Source organism: Salvia hispanica, unplaced genomic scaffold (genome assembly GCF_023119035.1).
Source record: "Salvia hispanica cultivar TCC Black 2014 unplaced genomic scaffold, UniMelb_Shisp_WGS_1.0 HiC_scaffold_1235, whole genome shotgun sequence".
In the NCBI taxonomy this organism is placed as follows: Eukaryota; Viridiplantae; Streptophyta; class Magnoliopsida; order Lamiales; family Lamiaceae; genus Salvia; species Salvia hispanica.
In genome coordinates, this window is record NW_025951511.1 from 1 (window position 1) to 14,741 (window position 14,741).

The 14,741-nt window shown below is 36.1% G+C and overlaps 1 pseudogene; it reads left to right on the top strand.

The window, feature by feature from the left end:
• Positions 1 to 3,489: 3,489 nt before the first annotated feature.
• LOC125198140 lies at positions 3,490 to 7,277 on the top strand (annotated as a pseudogene).
• The last annotated feature ends 7,464 nt before the right edge of the window (positions 7,278 to 14,741 follow it).

Genomic DNA, 14,741 nt, shown 5'->3' on the forward strand with positions numbered 1-14,741 from the left:
TTTTTTTCTGCTTCCGATTTGCGTTGATCTTGTTTATTTACTTTGGATGCTTTTCGCACTTGATCTTTTGGTTGAAGTGAATTGCGTTGAATTGTCTAGATCGGAGTAATCGAATGGGGATTTGTTGTTGTTTGCTTGATGGCTTGGATCGAGTGGATGAAGTATCGACGTTGGATCGTGAATTCTACATGGATATGATGTTTAGTTTCCGTTTCTCTTTTTTACCCCCGTCTGGTGATAATAGATATGTTCTAAATTCCCGTTTAATCGTAGGTTCATCGTTCGATTCAACATGCTCTGTTTCTTTACATGTTTATGTTCATATTGTTGGAGAAGATGAAGGTCGTTATTCGTTAAGAGTCAGATTATGTTGTTGCAGCTTTTCTTTCCGTACTATTTGTTTGGGAGAATGGTCACCCCCGCATGCTCCCTTTTGTTTAGTTGTTTTTGAAAATCGCTTCACTAGGTCTAATAAATTTAGTTGTTAAATTTTTCATTCTTTTCTCGATCTTTATTTCATCGTAATTTCTGCATCATTTTTTTCCTTTCCTGGTCTAGTTGTTAGATTAGTTCGTGCCCCTTTGAGTCAGTAGTTAAAGTTCTAAACCCCAAAATTGCATGGCAACAACCAACCCTTTCCCCAAAGTCCTCTTAACTCTTACTCACGTCCTTTTCCCTCTTTATGGGATCGACCCTTGCTTCTCTATACTAGTATCAAGTGTAGTTGGTTGAGGTATTTTATTGACGGGAAAGGGAGTCCGATGACCATAGTCATCTCGAGTATCGAGTCCCTACACTCGCAACCCTAGTGAATTCCCTTGACCGGGGGATTATGAATCAATTGAAATGTACTTATGCTCTGCTTGACCATCGAAACGGTCTAATTTTGAATTTTGAGGAAATATTAAGTTAAAATACTTTATTTTAATTTATATTTTATATTTTTCATATTAAAAAATTAGTGACTTTTGTAATATACAAATTTGTAAAAAAAAAACTATGAATTTTAGCTTCTATCATACGCAATTTCTCCAAATATAAATAATGAGACAATTAAAAATTATTAGTAAAATAATATTATCTTCATTACATTCAAAAGAACATAATATGATAAAGAATAAGCAGAGATTATTATATTCCATTTTTGAAAAGGATGTAAATTAGAGTGAGATATTTAAAAATGAAAATGTATTAATTAGAATAAAATAAATAGAATATTATAATTAATTAAATTTTTTTTTAAAATTACAGGATTAACAAGCAATTTATCAAATTTGACGGCCTTTTGACAAATTGCCATAATTTTTACAGATCTACTCCTCAGAATGAGCCAAATGGAGTAGAATATTAATTAATTTTTTCTAAAATTTCAGGAATAACAAGCAATTTATCAAATTTGGTGACTTTGTGACAATTAATTTTTATAGATCTTAATCACGTCGTTGCACTAAAGAAGTCAACAATGGCATAGTTCCATTTGGCAACGGTCCGCAATTTTTGAATTTAGTGATAACGTATAACTATTCCAATTAAAGAATCTAATGAAGCAATCATTAAACACAAATTTATTAATTCAATACTCCATTAAACATCAATTAAGTTGAAATCTCAAACAAAAAGATCCGTTGCAATCTCATCGGTCCCACTTTCCAATCAGTACTGTCCAGTTGTCTGTAAATGAGCTCAATCTCACCTTGAAACGCGTAAAAGGATACAGAATAAAAAATGTCAGAACACATTTCGGTGAATTAATATTTTTGGTAAATTGTACTGAAACCAATTCAAAATTGTTTTAGTTTGCATCGGAAGTGGTATTAAAATTAATAAATATAATTAAAATACAGAAAAGGAGGAAGTTGTTTAATTTTGGGGAAGAACATAACAAATAGGAGGATTATTTTTTTTGATATAGAAAATATGAAAAATTGTAATATAAATGTTATTTTATATATTAATTTTATAATAGAATATAAGTAAAATAAATTTGTGTAATATGAAACTTACTAATTAAATTTTTAAAAAATAAATGATGGATGGATCGAAAAAGAAATTTATGACATCCATCTATAGACTTGTAAATGATTATGAACAGGAAAAAATAGTGAAATATTAAGCAAATGCGCGATGATAGCCAAAAGACTCAAGCTCATCTCACTCGAAGAAGAGGAGGGGAGGAGTAGCGTAAGCAGGGTCACCTCCCGACAAGTTGCTCCGGTGGGGGTAATTATGAAAAAGTGATTTTATTTATTTTGAAAATTCTAATTTTAAAATAAAATTAAACTATAATTTCATAATCTTTTCCATTCTTATGTCGGATTTGTGAATTAGTGAAAATTAAAAGAGTATGTTATTTCGATGTACAATTGATTCTTTTATAGATATGTTATCAACTCTAATATTTCTTGTGATTTTGACGTGGGACAATTGATTTTACACCTAAGTTATTATTTCTTTATACTATATGAATTTATTTGATTATAACACAAAACTAATGAGACCGAACATTTTGTTTCTAATTTTGTGCCTCAGATAAATCCTAGAGTTTGTGGTTTCAAGCCTCAAAAGTCAAACCGAACATTTTGTTTCTAATTTTGATTTTTATTATATTTTTCTTATTTTATTATATTTTATTATTCTTTTTTTTTGTTATATCTTGTTATAATGTGGATTTAATGAATCTCATATTTTAATTAAATATAAAATAATTTAAATAAATTTCATAATGAATAACTTAATATAAAAAATAAATAGATAATGAAGTAGGGAGACTGATGAATAATTAAGTGAATAGATGATTTATGGAGTAAGTGTTTTCTCTTGAGTAAGAGATCCATTGATGGTTGATGTAAATAGTGGTGGAGAGATACCGTAATCTCAATTTCTAGTAAGGTTAATTGTGTATAAACTCATAAATAAAATATCATTTTTTATTTATCCCACATTATTTTAAATTTAAATGATAAATACTAAATGTCCCATTTGTTGAAATTTGTTTTATTTAATTTTTTTTCTTTATTAGTTATTAGTCTTCAATTATACTGTCAAAATTATATATGTACACCAATTTAAAATCAAAGGGAATATATTATAGTAATGAAATATCTTAGTATGATTGTATAAATTTGAAATGTATCACTTTATAAGATTTCTAGATATTTTGTTTATTTTTTATATATCACTAGAATAACATTATTTAAATTGTAACATATACTGACGTGTAATTATTATAACTGATCCGTAAACTATTGTATTATAAATATTTATATAATCCGGTGAAATCTATTGTAAATCATCCATAAAAAAAGTCGCATATACCATAAAAGTAATGGTGGATCTCAATTAATTGTCCTATCCAAAGTTAGACAAAGCTCTTCATGTTCTTCAATTAATTTTCAATGCTAAATCGTAAGCACTATACCACGTACATTTTTCTATCCACAACGTGCAGCGTGCCGAATCTCCAAAAGTAATCCAACCCCACACCCCTACCCCATCCCCAAACCCTCTCTATATATACAGTCATAGATACACTTCCGTCAGAAAATATAGCTCAGCTCTCACACATTCTAAACTACTCTGTTCTTGTAAGTTTAGTTCTTTTCTAGCAGTTTTAGTTAATGTATTGTTTATATGCTAATGTGAGTTTTGATTCGTTTCAATGAAAGCAGCAGCAGCAGCAGCAGCTTTGGGAATGAACAAAATGAGGGTGTTTTTGGTGTTTCTTTGTTTGTGGGCTGCTGTTTCTGAAGCAGAGTATCTCAAATACAAAGACCCCAAACAGCCCTTGAATACAAGAATCAAAGATTTGATGAAAAGAATGACTCTGAAGAGAAGATTGGGCAAATGACACAAATTGAAAGGAAAGTAGCCACCCCTGATGTTATGAAGCAGTATTTCATAGGTATAATGATGCATTTTGATATTCCTCAAGATCCCATCTTTATTTGCCTCATTTTTATGCAACATTGAAAAGAGTTCTTTATATTTTTAAAATTTTTTGTTGTCCAGGGAGTGTGTTGAGTGGTGGAGGAAGTGTTCCTGCGCCCAAGGCTTCTGCTGCAGATTGGATGGAAATGGTGAATAATATTCAAAAGGGGTCTCTTTCAACTCGGCTTGGGATACCTATGATTTATGGGATTGATGCGGTTCATGGCAACAACAATGTCTATAAAGCTACCATTTTCCTCACAATGTTGGCCTTGGTGTCACCAGGTATACATATATAGATACATAGATAGATAGATAGATACAAGTGCTTTGTCTTTGTGTGTGAGATTGTGTGTTTTTGGTGAAAAGTCTTTGATGGATAACTTGTTCAATATGACTTTCAATTTATGTGTGTCTCTTGGAAAAAGGCTAGCGTGCTTTGCGTAATTTCAATTAAAGTAATTATTGTCACTCAATTTTCTCCACTTCATTGTGTCATTAGTTGAAATATCATCTTTGTCTTATCTAAAACAGTTTAGTTCAATTTAGTTACTTTGGTCTTTGGTAGGAATTTACAAAAAGTTTGATGTGTTCAAAGTAGGAGTACTTTTCATCTCAGTAAAAATGGCAATTAAATCTAGGGAATGTGATATTTTCATCTTACTGTTTGATTATGCCATATTTGACTCATTAAGACTCAAATGTATAACATACTAGGATTTGGATCTATGCCATTTTCGAACTATGATTGAACTGTATTGATAAACAAAAATGTTGAGACGATTGTACAGTTCAAGATTTAGTTTTTTCTACATCACTAATTGTTGGTAACTGCAAATAGGGATAAACAACTTGTAAAGAGGATTGGAGCAGCTACTGCACTAGAAGTTAGGGCCACCGGAATTCAATACGCCTTCTCACCCTGCATAGCTGTAAGCGAGTTTCACCCCTCTTTTTCCACTGTTTCTGTTTAACTTCTTCGCGTTTACTGATGTGTGGTCATTTGTAACTTAATAGGTCTGCCGGATCCAAGATGGGGCCGTTGCTACGAGAGCTACAGCGAGGATCACACGATTGTTCAGAACATGACCGAGATCATCCCCGGTTTGCAGGGTGATCTCCCAGCTAACTCTCAGAAGGGCGTTCCATTTGTTGCTGGAAAGTAAGTTTCCTTTTCTCATAGTATTTTAATCAATACTACATATGTTTTTTATTTCCAAGAAGAAAATCTGTTTGGGAGTTAGGTTTTTGCTTTGATCTAATTCACATGGTCTGTCCTGATATTTTTCTACTGTTTTGTCTTTTGCCATTTTCTAATCAATTGAATAATGTGTGTTACGTTATTACATGCCAAAATTTGTTAGCATCAGTTACGGTAGCTGAATGAATGTGATGTATGAAATTCTTTCATCATTCACTTTCCACACTTTGAAAACAACTGGCTCTCATGATGTCAAAGCAGTTGAACTTAGTGAATAAATTATTATGTCCTTCTATTGTGAAAACTTGACCAAGAAGCTTGATCTGCCAATTATAGGATCAGTTTAATAGGCAGAGTCAAAATTAAAAAGAAAAAATAATGAACTGACCAAACTTGGATCATCTTTTCATAGGGAAAAAGTTGCAGCTTGTGCCAAGCATTTCTGGGAGATGGAGGCACGACGAGGGGATTAGACGAAAACAACACTGTCATTGACTCAAAGGACTGTTCAGCATTCACATGCCTGCCTACCATGATTCTGTCAGTAAAGGGTTTCCACAGTTATGGTCTCTTACTCGAGCTGGAATGGCAAGAAGATGCATGCTAACCGCAATCTCATCAATGGCTTCCTCAAGGACAAACTAAAATTTCGGTAAGTACTAACATTTGAATCTGATCAACTTCTCCTAGAATCATGATGAAATGATTTCTAATCATCAATTGCCATTGCTCTTTGTAGGGCTTTGTTATATCAGATTGGGAGGGCATTGATAGGATCACGAGTCCACCTCACCAGAACTACACTTATTCTGTTCAGGCCGGTGTTCTTGCTGGAATCGACATGGTTAGTTTACATCCAAACCATGAAACGAAGAAGACCCTCCATTTCAAACACAGTCAACCTGATCTTACATGTTTCTTGATCTCATGCAGATTATGGTACCTGAGAATTTCCAAGAGTTCATCAACAGTCTGACCTCGCTTGTGAAAAGTAATGCGATCAACATGACCAGGATCGATGATGCTGTCCGTAGAATACTAAGGGTGAAGTTCGTCATGGGCCTATTTGAGGATCCCCTAGCCGATCCCTCCCTAGCAAAACACCTTGGAAGCCAGGTTTGTTTTTTATTAGCTCATATATATTCATCACAGCTCCAAAGTAGTTCCTTTTTCTGCCTTTAATGAAGCGTTTTTTATCATTACAGGAACATAGGAGCTTGCAAGGGAAGCTTGTAAGAAAAACACTTGTCTTGTTGAAGAATGGCAAGAGCCCAAAGAGTCCATTGCTTCCCTTCCGAAGAAAGCACCAAAAATTCTAGTTGCCGGTTCTCATGCTGATAACTTAGGATTCCAATGTGGAGGCTGGACTATTGAGTGGCAGGGTGTTCATGGAAACGACCTCACAGAAGGTAAGTTGGGTGTATGTTTAAGGTTTAGGGATGCAATGATCACAAAGCGCAATACAAACCTATTGAGATTTCAAAACATGCACACAAATATATATGTTGGTCTAACTATGTAATTGTGTTTACAGGAACTACAATCCTGGCTGCCATCAAGAAGACGGTGGACCCTTTGACACAGGTGGTGTTCTCGGAGAATCCAGATGCAAGCTTTGTGAAGAGTGGAGGATTCTCCCACGCCATCGTTGTAGTAGGGGAGGTCCCCTATGCAGAGATGTTTGGGGACAGACTAACCTAACCATAGCAGAGCCTGGTCCAAGCACCATAAAGAACGTGTGTGGATCAATGAAATGTGTGGTGGTGGTTGTCTCCGGCGGCCAGTTGTGCTGGAACCCTACATTAAGCAAATAGATGCCTTGGTGGCGGCGTGGCTTCCGGGCAGTGAAGGGCAAGGGGTGGCTGATGTGCTGTTTGGTGACTATGGATTCAGTGGGAAGCTTGCAAGGACTTGGTTCAAATCTGTAGATCAACTTCCTATGAATCTTGGAGATGCTCATTATGATCCTCTTTCCCATTTGGATTTGGGCTTGTAACTCCACCTAGGAATGCCTAAGGATCAGAGAGTTAAGTAAATTGTTAACGATTGTATTTTGTGTATTACAATTGTGAAGAGGAAAATTCCTCATGCTGGATTGTTACTCTTCATATTTTGAGCTATATATTGAACATTTATTTAATTATTTTAACCGTGATTTAAGATTGTAGTAATTATCAAGTCACCATCAAACATAAAAAAACAGTGGCATCAAGTCACCATCAAGACTAAATTACCTTTTCAAAGTAACCTTGGAAAACACCACTCATCACAATTTTTTATGAGCACACTAGCAGCAACAATATTGTGTCGTGATGAATCAAAACCAAGACTTCCAAGACTAAATAAGTATGGGTCCTGCTTGTTGATGGAATATTCGTTTTAACTCCTATGTTGCTAAGAGAGAATTAGCGAAATGTATTTAGTAGGAGGTTACATGTAAAATGATATTTTAGTACTTAAAAATTATGAATATATTTGTTTAATTTTATTAAAACGTTGAAAACACTTATAGCTACTGGTTTAAATAAAACTATTTTATTTAAAAATTACACATATCTTATGGAAATACTTCTAAATTAATCTCAAATTTAGGGTTAATATACCTGTGAATAGTTGAGAAATGTCAAATGAGAAATGTAGACATTATTGAGACGGACCAAGATTGTTAAGCGTGGACCTCTTTTTCCAATCTCCCCCCAACACCAAGATACAAAACCGTTGGGCCGGGATTAAATTAATCTTACTCCATAATGCATCTTACTTAACACTCCCTAAGTCAATTTAATACAACATGTGCATATTGTCACAAACAAAGAAATTTGACATTTATATGTATAGTGGCGTGATCCCCTGCTAACTACTCCGTATTTGCTACAATGACGGATCCAGAATATAGAATTCGTGGGTCGAACACAATAAAGAATATTGTTATCGTATTTCGACTTTGATGCCTCCTCTTCACCGCCTCTTCCAAATGTTAGCGCAATATCATCCACAAAAAGTAACCAAACTATGCTTCGTGAATAGTTGTAAACTCTCATTTTCTTGCTTGATAATCCAAATATGGTATCCTACTTCCTCACATAACAAATATTTGTTTTTTATGTAACTTACAAAGTTTTAAAGTTAAGGTACAAATAATATGGAGAAAAAAATTACGAAAATTAGAAGTTAATCAAATTTTAAAAAAACTTATTAAATTAAATAACAATTTTAATATTTTATATACCTAATTAACTTTTATGAAATTATTAATAGTTCACATAGATAAATTTTTTTTACATAAAATTATTTAAATTTAAATTTCAAAAGTCTAGTGTGATAATCCCGTCATTTTAGTTGATAATAGGTGAATAATGAAATTGCATAGTATAATTTGTAGTATTAAAATTTGACATATGCCATCACTGATAAGTGTAATTACAGGCGAAATTTCTTTTTTTATAAACGGTTCATCATAACACTAAAAAAAATCAAATAAGGATATTTTTAATGCTGTTAAGGACGCTAGTTTGTATGTCTAATTATGCCATCAACACTTCATATAGTGTCTTCCTTATTGTTGTCTCAACTAAAATTAGATGACACAAATAAAAGCGTCGTAAAGATTAAAATAATTTTCCACCAACTTAGGGACGCTTTTGCGTCCTAAATTATGGATTATTAATAATTTCCAAACGCTAGTAATTGCGTTTCAATTTTTATGTCCCTAGTGATACTCCCTACGTTCATAGTAATGGAATCATTTGTCATTTTGGTATGTTCATAGTAGTGGAGTCATTTCTCTTTTTAGTAAAAGTCAACACATTTCGTCTCACTTACTTTATTATCTCTTATCTCTCTACTTTTTTCATTTCCTACTTTATTTTTCGTTTACTTAATTCACTTAATACAATTTTTCTTAATTTCCGTGCCGAAAAAAAATATCTCCACTGCTATGGAACGGAGGAGTACTATGTTTTTTATGGTGCAAGTATGTGGGACCCACGTTCCCTACTCCTAAGTCTAAACCATCTTCTCGTCTTTTTCTTCTTTTCCTTCGAACGTCTCAGCTTCATTTTATTCCAGCATTCTTCGGCCAACACCAATTGCTTATCTCTGATTTTCTCTTTTGTTATACACCTAAATAGGCACCAGACGCCACGTCCGCACTCTTCTTTGCTCGCACACTGTAGGTCGAAATCAACTTATAGACCAAAACTAAGAGCATCCGCAATGGTATGCGACCGGCTAGCCGATTCGTCGCGCTAGCCGATCGGCAGCCGAACATTGCAACGGCGAGGGCGATTCGGAGCGGATCGGCGTGGGTATGCGGGGGTATGCCGTGGGGATGCGGCGGCGGCGGCCAGCGCCGGGTGGGGTATGCCCACTGGCAGCAGCGATGATGGGGATGATGTGGCAGTGGGGATGCCGGGGGGATGCCGCACGTGTATGCATCCCGGATGCCGGGGGAGGCGAGGTCACCGGGAGGGGGACGCGTATATCGGCCCTCGCTTGATTTTTGACGGCTTCGTCTCACACGCGACCGTGGAGACGAGTTCCTGCGATGACCTTCTGTCATTGCATGATATGGGGATCGATCTCGGGACGATGATACTCCGTTCCTGCCGACGCCGCGCGCCAAGAAAAGACGAGGGAGGGGGAAGAAGGCGGTCGGCGAGTCATCGCGGCCGCGCACCGGCCGAGAAGTGGACGGAGGATGAGTACGCCGGTGGCCAAGGGTGGTTGGAGGTGTGCGGCGATCCGCGGTGCGAACAACCGTGGTCCGTCAACATGTGGGCGAAGATCGAGCTCCTGAAGAGCACCGCCCGCACGGGAAGGACTTCAAGAACGGAGGCCCGGAAGGGGCTGGGAGCGCACCAGGCCGCGGTGGGCCGCTTTTGCGAATTTAGCCGCTAACGCCCGTCACTCGGCGGGCAGGATCGAGGACGACGTACCTCGAGGATAGCTGCGAGTCGGCCTCTTGGAGGGGAAGTATATGGAGCTTCACCTTCCGGGAGTGCTTCTTGTTGCTGAAGGACTCGGAGAAGTTCCCGGCGGGGCGCGACGCCGGCTGGCCGAAGAAGCAGCGACTTAACTATAGCGGCGACCACAGCGGCAGTAGCAAATATGATCCTACGACCTCCCCCCTGATGCTGAGGAGTTTCCATCCCCCTCCTTCATTTACCGGTCGCCCCGCCCGGTTGGACAGAAGCGGGCGCAACGGGATGCGAGGGCCGGATCCCCTCTATCGCCCCATGTAGGTCCAGCTTCCCTTCCGCCCTCCTTATAAACTCGCCCCCACTCGAGTACACTCTCCATTCACGTAACCAAACGCGGGCTCGATGTTACAGTCTTCCGAGCGGAAGAACGCCACCGACCCCACCGGAGAAGAGGTTTCTTTACGAGATGCTCGAGAGCATGCGTGCTGATTTAGAGATCGCGAGGTCACGGGCTGGGGGTTCCGACGTGGGCTCAGATACCACGGGTGGAGGCGGCGGCGGCGACGACGAGGACGACGGCGACGGCGATGAGGAGTAGAGAGTGGCGGGGCTCGGGTGTTTATAGCGTCCTTTAAAAAAAAAAAAAAAAAAAAAAAAATCATGTACTTTTTTTTAAAATCTTTGTACTTTTTTTTTTTTTTAATGGAATGGATTATTTTTCCCGTATATGTGTGTCGTAAATTTAATTCCGTATTTTAATCGTAAATTTAATTCCGTAAATGTAGTATATATATTTGAATTATTTTTATTGCGGCCGGCCTATGGCCGGCCTAAATCCGATGTGGCAAGGTGGTTTTTTTAGTGTTGCTGACGTGGCAGGGGAGAGAATGGCTGGCCTATGGCTGGCCTAAGCACCATTGCGGATGCTCTAATGGGTTTTTTGGTCGTTATTGACCGATGGTGAGTCGGTCGACCTCATCTGGATACGTCATTGATTTGCTAACTGCTAACTACAACCAATTCATAGCTATTAAATTTGAATGATCTAATGGCCTGTCACGTGAAAATTCATATTATACTCCCTCTGTCCCACAAGATTATGTACTATTTCTTTTTTAGTTGGTCACACAAGAATAGCACTTTAAAAATTTGGAATCTCTTCTCTCTGTTGAGGTGAGACCCATTTTCCACTAATAATACTTTAATTTAGTTAATTTTGGAAATATCACATTTATGATAGGACTGAGAAACTACTACTCCTTCCGTCTCTCTGAAGGAACTGGCAGCGGAAGCGTGCGTCGAGTTATCATAATTTAATAATTATTAATCAAACAATTAAATCACATAATAATCAGATCTATTTAGCAGATTATTTAGACAAAATCTATTCGCGTAATTCTCACATGTATCATGCTCATAACTTGAATTAATCATGCTTTAAGAATATTGAAACCTAAAACATGCTTTTCTACGGAGCAGAAACAATACCTAATTAATTCTCCAAAGAATTGATGATGGCTAGCTACTTTTCCACGTGACGCTTTGAATACTAGACCACGGATCTTCTCTCAGGGTTCCCGAACTGTACTCCAATATCAGTGTGGACTGATCTCACCGGAATCCTAGGACTTAAATAAAGAAGACAGAAGAAATCCTTTTCCAATTTGGAGAGAATTTCGAACTCCTCTTAGTAGAGGGGGACGAAAATTTTGTTGTAGAAACTTATGATTTATGTCTCTTTTATTCTCCTATTTATATTAAGTTCCTTTTAGGCCCAGACATGGATCTATGGAAGGTTTTGGATATGGGCTCATCCAATTTACTTTTTACTAATTAAATTGAACCTAACAATTTAATATAAGCTTTAATTGGAATATTACGAGCAGCCACTACAGAAGTAATATTGAATCTCTCCATCCAAATCCGAAATTATAAGTAATCCGGGTTTCCCGTTTTAACTTTCATTTCCCGCGCTTAAGATAAAAATGTCCATTAATTAATTAATGTCTGCTATGGACTTAATTAATTAACTTCTTATTAATTCCAAAGAGTGGACTTAGCATGAAACGCTTATTTATTATTCATGAGTGATCAAACTCCAACTAGCTAGGTTCCGAATAATAAAACTTTGTTTCGCGCTCCTCTTGAGGACATTATCAAACGAGACTCACCTCGCGCACAATTCAACATAATAGCAAACATAATAGCAATCCTAGCACCGCTAGATATTAATCACCACTATATATTGATTAAGAAATAAATATTGATCAAGACCTCGCCTTTCAGTAGATAGCATAAAGACAAGTCTTGCTGTTAGATTCGTGCAGTGCTTTACCACACCAATGTCATCTTATTTCAGTAAGGCTTAGAAATATGCGGACTGCCATTGCAACCTTTCACGATGGATAGTCTAATTCCATCTAGGTTGTGAAATTCTTCTTTTTCTTTGTTTAGGACTGACCGTGTTACCTTAAAGTGGACGCCGCCCACAACCGGTCTACTAAAACAAAGACTTAGACTTTGTTAAGTTAACTTATACATTTAAACATGCATTAACATCTATTAGATGTAAAACATAACAACATTATGACAAAAATAATCTGTTTTATTCCTTGGAAAATAAAATAAGAGTTTTACATATTCAATCACTCGAAACGTGATTTCTAGTATACAAACTCTAACACTCTCTATAGTAAAAGAGTTTCTTTTCAGCATGGGATTTATGAAAATTTGTTTTAAGTGAGTTAAATAAAAGGGAGAACATAATAGAAAGGAAAAAGGTAGAGAGACGAAGAGAGAATAAAGTAAGATAGAAGAAATGTATGCCAAAAAGACTCAGTTATAGTGGAACAATCCAAAAAGGCATACGAATCAGCCATAGATGAACGGATGGAGTACTTTATTATCTCATTATGTATCTACTTTATTCTTACTCTCAAGACTAATTGCACGCAACAACTAGGTTTGAGAAAATAGGTTTCTAGAATTGGATATTTTATTTTATATTTCTCGATGCTTTGACCTCTAATGGAACCTAGTATCTATAGGATGCAGGACCCTGCTTAGGGCTGACAAATCGTGTGGATTGGGTCGCTATCGGGTCAACCCAATATCGACCCAATCTTATCGGGTCTCAACCCAACCCAACCCAAATTATCGTGTTCTTATCAGATTCAACCCAAACAGATTCGTGTCGGATTCGTGCGAATTTCGTGTCATCCAAAAAAATATCGATCGTGTCAGATTCGTGCGGATTTCGTGTGATCCAAAAAAATATCGCTCATCTTTTAATGATAGTAAGTTACTACACAATATAAACGTTATACGATAACGACCGACATATAATATTATATAATTAAAATTTGATATTACACGATAAAATAAGATATTACAAAATTAAAATAATTAATTTAAATAAATTTTAAATCCAAATAAAAAAATTAAAGTATATTAAAATAATCTAACTAATAAAGTTAAAATAATTATTTTTTAATAAAATTTAAATATGCATTAATATTTTTTTATCATAAAAAATAATTAATAATAGTATTAATCATATTTTTACTAATAAAATTAAAATTATAATATTTTTTAAATTAATAAAAATAATTAAAATTAAATTTAATATATTATTTTAATTAATAGTAATAATCAAAATAATTATTATGTTTTTTAACGGATAACCCAACCCGACCCAACCTAATCCAAAATTTTCAGGTTCTTATTGGGTCGACCCTATAAGGACCCAAATCCTAAACGTGCGTGTTCGTGTCGGGTTAACTTCGTGCGGATTCGCGTCGGATCAAAAATTGCCAACCCGTCCCTGCTTGATTCGACTCTATGACTCTGAAAAGAATCAAGAAGAAAATCCAAGAAGAGATTCTCTAAATACATTAAATAAGAAAAAGGAAGACTTGCATGGCAAGCTTTACTTCAAGTTGGAGTCCTTGCTCGGTTTCTGCCAGGCTCACTTGGGTTGGACTTGTTGAGCGATCTTGGGCTTAGGCGTTGCAGTGAGTCGGGGGTCCTATCATAGTTATGTGTTGATATTAATGTTTTTTTGTCTTGTGTTAAAGTTACATAGTAATTTTACAAGTTTGTGCATTAAATTAATAAATCCGATGTATTATACAAACTAGTTTTAACCCACGTGCAATGCACGACGGAAATAAAAATAGAAAAATATATTATATAATAACAATTCAATAAATATATACTCCTTAATTCATTTTGCACCTCAAGACATAATATTAAACAACCTTAATTCATTTTGCACCTCAAGACATAATATTAAACAAATTTAAGGACCCGTTCACTTTCCCATTTACAAAATGGGAAGAATTAAATCTCATCTAATATATTGGGTAGGGCCCACACAATTGTGAGCGGTTTCTGCTGTTTAGTGTGCAAGAAATATGACTCTTTTTTAACAATTTTACGGTTCTTTTTATTTTCTTTTAAATGACTGTCAGACTGTGCAGACAAAATTACCCCTTCTGAAAAGAGCTAATCACCCACTCACCGCCAAAACGAAATTTGGGCGAAATATATGGGAATTTAAAGATCAATTCGCATTACAAATTGGGTGAAGAAAGCTGCTTAATTTTGGAGAAAACAGCCATTGTTCCTCAAAGTCCGTCCAATTGTTGAAGGTATACCCGACTATCCTTCATGGTAACTTTTTTTCGTTT